This window comes from Pelodiscus sinensis, chromosome 1 (genome assembly GCF_049634645.1).
Source record: "Pelodiscus sinensis isolate JC-2024 chromosome 1, ASM4963464v1, whole genome shotgun sequence".
In the NCBI taxonomy this organism is placed as follows: domain Eukaryota; kingdom Metazoa; phylum Chordata; order Testudines; family Trionychidae; genus Pelodiscus; species Pelodiscus sinensis.
This window is the reverse complement of record NC_134711.1, coordinates 35,426,045-35,437,707: the sequence shown is the minus strand read 5'-3', so window position 1 is coordinate 35,437,707 and position 11,663 is coordinate 35,426,045.

Sequence of the window (11,663 nt, the reverse complement as noted above, 5' to 3'; positions counted from 1 at the left end):
CTACAGGGTTTCTACATGGTTTTATAAAGTAGTGCTTTCAAAATACCAAAAAATGTATTTGTGGAAGCCTTTGTTGCTCCATTCCAGTCATGTAATGCATTTCCTGTTTCTGAGGGTAGCAGAGAGGCAGAGTACAGGCTAAGTGTGCAATTTAGCAGAATCGATTGAACATTTGTTTTACATAACTTGAGTTCCCCCCTCCTCCACTCATCTCCAGTGTATTAACTGACACCTCAGACGCAACCCTCAAAGACATTCCAAATCAATCACATTCTTGCAAATCTAACAGCAACTAATGATAGTGCAAAGTTCAGGCATTCTTTCATACCACACAACAGCTAGAGTTCATACCTCATACTAGAACATGTCCATGCGAGCCCTTTTATAGTAAAGGTATTGAGCATGCAGCTTCAATTTGAATCCTCGGTCTTAGGCACTTAGGCAAACTGAGGCATTTTCAAGTCATATGCAAGGAGGAGAGCTGCTCTGAACATTTGCATAAAGTCCTAGGCGTGCAAGGGGTTAAACAACTCAGGAAGAAGTTTATATCCCAGACAATGACATTTCATAATTGGCTGTTCTACTTTTTGTAGAAACTTCATTTTAGCAATCCCTTGTGTCAAAATGTTACCTCTGCATACCTTATTCCCCATCCTAAGGTAGTTGCCAACACTACATCAATTTTTTCACATCACATCTTAGACAATATTAACATCTCCCCAACACCAGATATGAGGGAAAAAAGCTCTGTTACTAGGAAATATGACATGAAGCAGATGGAAGGAAAGGAGAAAATTGACATGAAGCAGATGGAAGGAAAGGAGTGAATTTGGAGTTCATAGATCTTTATGGCTTACTTTAGAAAGGATGGTTTAGGGACACATTTTGAGCTTTCCTCTTGGGCAAGTCACATAGGGCCAGATTTTCAAAGAGAGCTTGCTCACCAACTTCCTTTGCTATGCTTATAACCAGATTCTCAAATGTACTCAGAAGCCAATGTGCTAAAATCTCCTGAAAATTTGTCCCCTTATTCTGATCCATAAACAGAAGCAGAGCTCTTTTGAAAATCTGGCCCTACTTTTGAGTGCTGAACTCTTTGAAAACATGGCCCTTAGCTTCTGTGGGCCTCAATTAACTTGTATAAAATGGATATTAGTGTAACTTACCTCACACAGGCATTGTGAAGCTTACATAAATGAATGCGTCGTCGAGCACTTAGAACGCAGATTAAATCCCCCATATAAATGCAAGTAATTATAATTTGACATAACAAAATTATAGATTTCCGCTTTGGACATGTATTGAATTCATGGCAACTATCCAAAACGTTCTTTTTGAAAAATGTGGACAGCACTTAATTGTAAGAATACTTGAAAGCAGACCTCTTTAAGGACAAGATATAGCTTCTTTGGTATCTAAAACAATGAAATGTACTGTAAGGAAAGCCTCAGAATCTTCTTGCTTAAAACACCTTATTTATTTAGATTGTAAAAGTCTATAGTGTATCCTGGATTTGGATGAGAGTTTAATGAAGGAGCTGCAATTATTCACTAGTACATATGCACAGTGTACCTGTTAGGGCCACCTGTTTGAACACAAACAATAGCTCAGTGCCACCACAAACTCTGTTTTAATGTTTTCTGAACACAAACACACGCACACATGCTAAAAAGAGTTAGCTTTAGTGCCAGCCCAGAAATGAGTACTTGAAAAGGTCAATTTAATTTGTCAGAAGCAATTTTTCCCATTGAAAATGTGCCATTTCACTGGGGCTCTTCGCTCCTGTGAACAGATTTTTATTAATGCTGAACACCTACATGAAGGGCAAAGTTCTCCTTTCTTAGCCACACAATGCACTTTATTGCTTATACCAGGTTTTGCCTACATACACAGACCTCTCAAGTGTGCATATAGAGGAAGCAGAATATCAGATTTGAGATCTTCCTTAATGATCAGGAAGATTATTTTCTCTTAATTGCAAACTGGGAGGTAAAATGCCTGTGTACTATTTTTATTATTTCATTAGTGTGAACTGATCTGTAGGAAAATCAGCCCCCATAGTGGTACATACTGTACATAAAAAGCTTAGATTCACCTAAGTTAAAAAAAAAGTTACGTGAAGAGAGTATATGCACATGAGTATATGTCTATTCATTTGCATGTTTAATGAGTTATAAAGAAAGAAAATCTGTGGCAGCTATCTCCATCCACTCCTCGATTTGGTGTTTACTGACTGCTTTCATGCATAATCATGGCCAGAGTGGATTTGGTGGAAGAAAGGGGCCACATTGCCATAGTGGAAATGGGCTTTGGTAAAAGACAGGAGTAAGGACCATATGAATCAGTTCAAGGACTGCATTCCCTCCAAGGAAAAATGGTGACTTTTGCATGGGAAACTAACCATCAGGTGAAATAGACTAACCCCAGGAGATGCGGGGGAGGGGGAATAATACAACAACAGAAGACAGCTAAAAAGAAGGGTGGGAGCAGTGTTATAAAGGGTCTTAAGTACAAGAAACTTGCACTTTAGGCTGCAAACCAAGGAATAGTCAAGGGAATGAAAGGCAGAGGGAAAAAAATGTGGTCAGAGAAATAGTCAAGAAAGATAACCTTAGCATGAACATTTTAAATGGCTATGAGGAGGTTGAAGGGGGTATCAGAGACACCTGACTGGAGAAAGCATTGAGGAAGGGGAGGATGGAAAAGGTGGAAAAGAACTGTAGCTATAAAGAGAGAGAGAGAGAGAGAGGGTATGTCTAGACTGTGGGGATTTTTCAGGATACTGGATGTATCCCAGAAAACCCCTGCCACGTCGAGGGAACGTGTTTGCTCTTCCACTTTTTTTCATGGAAGAGCAGACGCACTCTTTTGGGGAGCCCAAAAGACAGGGCCAAATGGTGGAAAAAACTTTTCTGGAAAAGCAATTGGAAAAAAGCTACGCAAATTCCAATAAAAGGCTATAGTCTAGATATAGCTAGAGAGAAAGGGATGCATCTTAGCATTTTAATGAATGTTTGACTACCACTGCCTGAGGGTGAGAGGCCACAAAAGGGGAGGAGTTTAAGAAGACCCTTAGGAGGTATGGATGACAAGGAGGATGGTGATGCCAGTGACATGAGCATGAATTACATTTGCTTGCCGATTTTGTAAGCAATCACCCTAGTATAGAACTCCCACATGTACACTGATGAATTTACCTTCATAGGAACCCTTCAAGCAAGAGGAAGGAAGTATCCTCATTGTATAGATGAGAAAGGAATGAAGGCACAGAGATATTTATGTATGACTAGCTCAATATATCTACGAAAGAGCTGGGAGTCTAAGCCATACTCCAGATGTACTCACAAGTTGGCCCCACTAATTTATTCCCACTGTTACCATTCATAGGTCAGTTAGAATATTTTACTTTCCAAGGCATGCAGCTAACAGAGATCAAGTGTGGAGAACAGCAACTCCTTGGCACAATCAACCCCAACTGATAACACAGGAATTCTGGAGGACTCTCCAGGACCAGAGGGATGCTGCCAGAAGGAAAGATCAGAATTTTAGCTCTGAACATTAACTTTTACCTTTTATTAGGTATTAATAGTGACAAAAAATATTCACACTAATTTCTTTTGGGTTTTCAACAAAATTCCACCAAAATGAAATTTGGTTTTTAGATGTCCCGCAAAAAAACACATTAACCTATATGACTACAACAGAAAAAAGTCTCATCAAGTTTTTGGGTTTTTTTTAAATGTTTCGATTAAACAACAGCTTCTTTTTATTCATTTGATTTGAGCAATTTCTGCAATCGGAGCTGTAAAAGGAGCAAACAGAACATTGACTTTGTCAGAACATCCAGGGGAAAGTAGTAAAATAGCTATGATGATGAGAAACTCCTTAATACTAACATTTCTGAAGAATAGGGTTTAGAGTAAAGTTCATGTTCAACTACTTCCATTTTTTCAGTAAACATGCCAACGGAATGTCAACTACACAAAACAGGTGCTGACACAGATTGACACAGTTCTTCATATTAAATATGAAAGTAGGCTGTTTACCATATACACTGCTATTTTAAACCTGAACTTCTCAAAAATATCACTGCTCCAATCAGTTATATCAGAATGAATCAGTATTAGGTATTTTAAGAAACATACACAATTAATTAGAAAACACTGAAATGTAAATTATTTATAAACACAGTCACATTAGTGTTCCGATACCATTGGGAGTATACAACATTGTGACTATAAAGCTGCTAAAATGCCACAAAAACGATTGCTTTTTAAAATGGAAAAACATATTTTTCCTGTTCTCTCCCAAGAGATAAAAGTATTTTTTGTTCATACTATTCTCCACCACCACTGCAAATCACCTTAGTGAGACCAAGTGTTTGGAAATTTTAACCCCAAAAGTGATTGCTTTACAGTTATGAGATTTGGAAAATGGGGCTAGAATGGAACATATTTGCCTTCATAATCATAGTAGTCACCTGCAGGCACCATTTCTAATATGTGCATCATATGTATATTGTGCACATCTCAGGTGTTACATTTGGATCCAAAGTTTGAATTCACAATGTTCTTAGTGGGGACTGGAGATTAATGAGAGAAAGGGGTTGGATTAACATTTCTGTTCAGGCCCATCTTTCTCTAACATTTCGTTATATGAATTATGGAGATTTTCAAAAGCGCCTCAGGGTATGTCTCCTCTACGGTGTTCTTTTGAAATAGCTTATTTCGAAATAACACATCTACCCAGAAAATGCATTTTGAAATAGCATTTTACTATTTCAAAATAGCATGTCCACACTGAGTGGACTCTGAATTGCATTTAAGGCTGGCCAGAACCAGTTCCGGCAGGGCACCAGATCAGGACTTACTGTGTGGGGCTGCTGCCCGAGGCTATCTGAGGTCTGTGCTTAAAGGGACCCCCCCGGACAGCCAGTTCTCAGCCTTCCCTGCTTGCTTATCTACCTCGATGAGGGACAGCAAAGCATTTTGTCTCTGCATGCTCTAGTTGCCCTCACTCGGGACACCACAGCACTCTGCAAAATGGAGCCAGAGCTGCCCCTGGGCACTCTGGTGCTTCTCTTGGATGCATTGCTGTGAGCCAGAAGAGGGTAGAAGAGAGGGTGGGAGAGGGGAGGGGGAAACCTGGGAGGAGGGAGCTGGATGGTGGAAGCAAGGGGGGGAAGAAGGGGGAGGGGAAGCTCAGGGTTGGGGGTCTCGCCGGACCAACTTGAGTTCACCTTTCCAGGAGCGGGAAGGCCTTGTTTGGACACAGACTGGCTAACCTTGTGAGGAGGGCTTTAAACTATGTTCGACGGGGACAGGTGAGCAAAGCCCACAGGTAAGTTCTGAATGTGCGGGACTGGGAGATGGGTTGGAAATGGGGAGGACTACGGCCTATAATGGCAAGGAGAAAGGAGGGTCAGGGCACAACAGGGAGGCAAGATCAAATCAGTATCTTAGATGCCTATATACAAATGCGAGAAGCATGGGTAATAAGCAGGAAGAACTGGAATTGCTAACCAATAAATACAACCATGATATCATTGGTATTACAGAAACCTGGTGGGATGGGACGCACGATTGGAATGTTGGAATGGAAGGGTACGGCTTGCTCAGGAAGGACAGACAGGGAAAAAAGGGAGGAGGGGTTGCCTTGTATATTAAAAATGTACACACTTGGACTGAAGTGGAGATGAACGTAGGAGATAGCTGTGTAGAGAGTCTCTGGGTTAAGCTAAAAGGGGTAAAAAAACAAGGGTGATATCATGCTAGGAGTCTACTACAGGCCACCTAGCCAGGTGGATGAGGCCTTTTTTAAACAATTAACAAAACTATCCAAAGCCCAAGATTTGGTGGTGATGGGGGACTTCAACTATCCAGACATATGTTGGGAAACTAACACAGCGGGGCACAGGCTATCCAATAAGTTTCTGGACTGCATTGGAGACAACTTTCTGTTTCAGAAGGTTGAAAAAGCTACCAGAGGAGAAGCTGTTCTGGATTTGGTTTTAACAAATAGGGAGGAACTAGTTGAGAACTTGAAAGTGGAAGACAGAATAGGGGACAGTGATCATGAAATAATAGAGTTCATGATCTTAAGGAAAGGTAGAAGGGAGACCAGCACAATTGAGGTAATGGATTTCAGGAAGGCAGATTTTGATAAGCTCAGAGAACTTGTAGGTAAGGTCCCATGGGAAGCAAGACTGAAGGGAAAAACAACTGAGGAGAGTTGGAAGTATTTCAAAGGGACGTTGTTAAGGGCCCAAAAGCAAACAATTCCGCTGTGTAGGAAAGACAGAATATATGGCAAAAGACCAGCTTGGCTTAACAAGGAGATCTTGCATGATCTCAAAATAAAAAAGGAGTCATATAAAAAATGGAAACTAGGACAACTAACAAAGGATGAATATAGGCAAGCAACACGGGAATGCAGGGGCAAGATTAGAAAGGCAAAGGCACAAAATGAGATCAGACTAGCTACAGGCATAAAGGGAAACAAGAAGACCTTTTATAAATACATTAAAAGCAAGAGGAAGACCAAGGACAGGGTAGGCCCACTGCTTAGTGAGGAGGTAGAAGCAGTAACAGGAAACTTGGAAATGGCGGAGATGCTCAATGACTTCTTTGTTTCGGTCTTCACCGAGAATGTGGAGGTGTGCCTAACGTAGTGAATACAAGCAGAGAGAGGGTAAGTTTAGAAGATAGGATACACAAAGAACAAGTTAAAAATCACTTAGGAAAGTTAGATGTCAGCAAGTCACCAGGTCCTGATGAAATGCATCCCAGGATACTCAAGGAGCTGATAGAGGAGGTATCTGAGCCTTTAGCTATGATCTTTGAAAAATCATGGCAGACAGGGGAGATTCCAGAAGACTGGAAAAGGGCAAATATTGTGCCCATCTATAAAAAGGGGAATAAGAACAACCCAGGAAACTACAGACCGGTCAGTTTAACGTCTGTCCCAGGGAAGATAATGGAGCATTTAATTAAGGAAATCATATGCAAACACTTGGAAGGTAATAAAGTGATAGGGAATAGCCAGCATGGGTTTGTGAAGAACAAGTCACGCCAAACTAATCTGATAGCTTTCTTTGATAGGATAACGAGCCTTGTGGATAAGGGAGAAGCGGTGGATGTCATATACCTAGACTTTAGTAAGGCATTTGATACGGTCTCGCATGATATTCTTATTGATAAACTAGGCAAATATAACTTAGATAGGGCCACGATAAGGTGGGTGCATAATTGGCTGGATAACCGTAGTCAGAGAGTCGTTGTTAACGGTTCTAAATCCTGCTGGAAAGGGATAACGAGTGGAGTTCCTCAAGGGTCTGTTTTGGGACCCGTACTGTTTAATATCTTCATCAATGATGTAGATATTGGGATAGAGAGTACGCTTATTAAGTTTGCAGATGATACCAAACTGGGTGGGGTTGCAACTTCTTTGGAGGATAGGGACATAATTCAAAATGACCTTAGCAAGTTAGAGAAATGGTCAGAGGTAAACAGATGAGGTTTAATAAAAACAAATGCAAAGTGCTCCACTTAGGAAGGAATAATCAGTTCCATACATACAAGATGGGAAGCGACTGTCTAGGAAGGAGCATGGCGGAAAGGGATCTAGGGGTCATAGTGGACCACAAGTTGAATATGAGTCAACAGTGTGACGCTGTTGCAAAAAAAGCAAATATGATTCTAGGTTGTATCAACAGGTGTGTTGTAAGCAAAACTCGTGAAGTCATTCTGCTGCTTTACTCTGCACTAGTTAGGCCTCAGCTGGAGTACTGTGTCCAGTTCTGTGCGCCACATTTCAAGAAAGATGTGGAGAAATTGGAAAGGGTACAGAGAAGAGTGACAAGAATGATTAAAGGTTTAGAGAACATGACCTATGAAGCCAGGCTTCATGAACTGGGCTTGTTTAGTTTGGAAAAAAGAAGATTAAGGGGGGACATGATAGCGGTTTTCAAATATCTAAAAGGGTGTCACAACGAGGAAGGAGAAAATTTGTTCCTCTTGATTACTGAGGACAGGACAAGGAGTAATGGGCTTAAAGTGCAGCAGGGGAGGTTTAGATTGGACATTAGGAAAAAATTCCTAACTGTCAGGGTGGTCAAATATTGGAATAAATTGCCAAGGGAGGTGGTGGAATCTCCCTCTCTGGAGATATTTAAGAACAGGTTAGATAGACATCTGTCAGGGATGGTGTAGACGGAGCTTGGTCCTGCCTTGAGGGCAGGGGGCTGGACTCGATGACCTCTCGAGGTCCCTTCCAGTCCTATTATTCTATTATTCTATTTTCACGTGAACCTGCTCCTGGATTTGCATGTGGTCTTTGGTGGTCAGGCTAGTAGCTATCCTGCCATAGACGGCCACTTTCCTCCATCTAGTACGGAGATCATGGACGTTGGGGGCATTCCCCCCAAACCTGAATAAGGTCCTTGATCTCCACCCTGGACCAGGAAGGTGTCCGCCTTCTCCAGGCCCTGGCAGGCTCCTGGGAGCTGGCAGACTGCTCGTGTGGAGTGGTGGAGGGCTGGCTGCCAGTGGCTTGCTGACTCATGTTTGGGGGACACTGCGTTGGGGCAGTGACTGCTGGCTCTGGATTGGCAGGCTTGGGGCTGGCACAGGCACCACGGGGGAGGGGGGAATGGAGTGTTCTTGGTTGAAGCTAGAGTGGCCACCAGGGCACCCTGGGAAGTCTACACAGTGCTTATTTCGAAATAGCTATTTCAAATTTGGCATTATTCTTTGTAGAATGAGGTTTACCAAATTCGAAATAAATGCCTCTGCTATTTCAAATTTGTTTTGAAATAGCGGTTTGGCTGTGTAGACGCTAGGAAAGTTATTTTGAAATAGGGGCTGTTATTTCGAAATAGCTTTGCTGTGTAGACATACCCTTAGAAATTTAAGAGCAAAACTCACACTGATTGTCAGTGGGACTGGTACTCCTAAATGCCCTAGCTACTTTTGAAAAATCTCTCATGTACATGGAATTCACAAAAATGTAGGACTGGAAGGGACCTTTATAGATTATCTAGTCCAATATACTGTACTAAGACAGGGCTAAGTATTATCCAGACCACCCGTGAGATGAGTTTGTCTAACCCAGGATGGGCAAACTTTTTGGCCTCAGGGCCACAACTTGGTATGGAAATTGTATTGTGGGCAATGAATATTTATGAAATTGGAGGTTGGGGTGCAGAGGATGGTGAGAGCTCCGGCTGGGCGGGGGAGGGGGGCGAGCTCTGGGATGGGGCCAGAAATCAGAAGTTCAGGATGTAAGAAGGAGCTCCAGTCTGGGGTAGAGTGTTGGGATGTGAGATGAGGTGAGAGCTCTGACGGCAGGTGCAGGCTCAAGGGTGTGGCCAGGGATGAGGGCTTTGGGGTTCAGGAGTGTGCTTCAGCCTGGGGTGAGGGGTTTGGAGTGTGGGAGGGGAATCAGGGCTGGGACAGGGCATAAGGGACAGAGGGCTTAAGGGTTCAGGCTTCTGACAATGCTTACCTGAAGCAGCTTCTGGAAGCAGTGGCATATCACCTATCTGGGTCCCTTGCAGAGGCATGGCTAGGCAGTTCTGCGTGGTGCCCCATCCATAGGCCCCAACACTGCAGTTCCCATTGGCAGTACTTCCTGGCCAATGGCAACTGTGGAGAGAACACTTGTAGCAGAGGCAACATGTGGAGCCTGCTGGCTGCTCCTGCTTCCAAGAGTTGCATGGAGCCACAGCATATGTGAAGTGGGGCAAGACCCCAACCTTGCTTCCTGGCTGGAGCTTGAGGATCAGAGGCAAAATTCTAACAGGCAGAATGTGGCCCACAGTTTGCCTATCCCTGGTCTAACTAATTCTTAAATAATGGAGATTCCACTACCTCCCTAAATAATATGTTCCATGGCTTACCTACCCTGACAATTGGGAGAATTAGGTTTGACTTTAGGAAAAATCTCTCTTTGCTTCAATTAAACCCATTGCTTCTTGAGCTGTCCTCAATGACTAAAGAGGACATTTTATCTCTCTTATTTACAACGATCTTTTATATATACTTGAAGACTTATGTCACCACTCAGTCTTCCCTTCTCAAGACTAAACAAACTCAATATTTTTCAGTTTTTCCCTAATAAGTCGTGTTTTCCATACCTTTAATCATATTTGTTGCTCTTATCTGGATTTTCTCCAAAGTATGGTGTGCAGAACTGGACACAGTACTCCAATTGAGACCTTACCAGTGTTGAGCAGAGTGAAAAAATTACTTCTCATGTTGTGCAAAAAATAGTTCTGCTAATACATTCCAGAATGAGGTTTGTTTTATTTTGCAAGTGTTACATTGTTTACTCATATTTAGTTTGTGATCTACAATAACAGCTAGATCCTTTCCTGATGTACTCTTTTTAGTAGTCATTTCCCATTTTGTTTTGTGGAACTGATTATTCCTTCCTAATTGTAATACTTTATATTTGTCCTTATTGATTATTTCCTATTTCAGACCATTTTTCCAGTGTAACAAGATAATTTATTATTCTAATCCTTCCTCCAAAATGCTTGCAAATCCTACCTGATTGGTACCATCCATACATTTGATAAGTGTGTTCTGTTATTATCCAAATAATTTATAAAAATAGCCAATAGAACTGGACCCAGAACAAACCTTTGTGGGAACCATTTGATATACCGTCCTTTAGTGTGAATCACAAGAAAATACTCTGAGTACTATTTTCCAACCAATTGCACAACTACCTTATAGCAGGTACATCTAGGCCATGGTTTTCAAGCTGTGCGTTGAGACCCCATGTGGATCATGACCACATTTTAATGGGATCACCAGACCGGATGTTAGATTTGCTTAGGCTGAAGCCAGAGCCCCAAGGCTTCAGCCCTTGGTGACAGGACGCAAGTTACAGGCCCCTGGCTGAAGCCCTTTGACTTCAGTTTTGCCTCTCCACCCCCACCCATCTGTCTCGTCAGACAGCTGGGCTCAAGCTTTGGCCAAGGGACTCAAGCAGGCTCAGGCTTTTGTTCCCCATCCTGGGGCCATGTATTAATTATTGTTGGCAGAAAGGGGTCCTGGTACAAAGAAGTTTGAGAACCCCTGATCTAGGCTATGGTTCCTGAAGTTGAGAAAGTCATGTGAGACAATATCAAAAGTCTCACTAATGTTGAGATATATCACATCTACTGCTTGCTCTTCGCCATCCCATCACCAAGAGTTATTACCTGTCCAAAAAAAAAAAAGAGGATATTCAGTTGGTTTGATGTGATTTGTTTGTGACAAATCTATAATGAGTGTGACATAAGAACATAAGAATGGCCATACCGGTTCAGACCAAAGTTCCATCTAGCCCAGTATCCTGTCTTCTGACAGTGGCCAGCACCAGGTGCCTCAGATAAGGAGACTTATCACCTTATCTTCTAGCTCAGGGGCAAGCAATAATTTTTTGCTGGGGGCCACTTTAGAAATTTAAGTGGCCCCGGACCACACTGGAAGGGCCAAGACCTCAAGTGGCAGGGGTGGGGCCAGGGTACTTCCCTGCTTCCCCACCCATAGACACTGATTGGTCTGGGCATGGGGGAGTGTGTGAAGTCTTTGCCTCCCCCCCAGGGGTTCCCCCTAGGTGCCCATCCCCCTGGGGTGGGTGGAGACTGCTTGCTCTCGCTTCTGCCCCCAGAC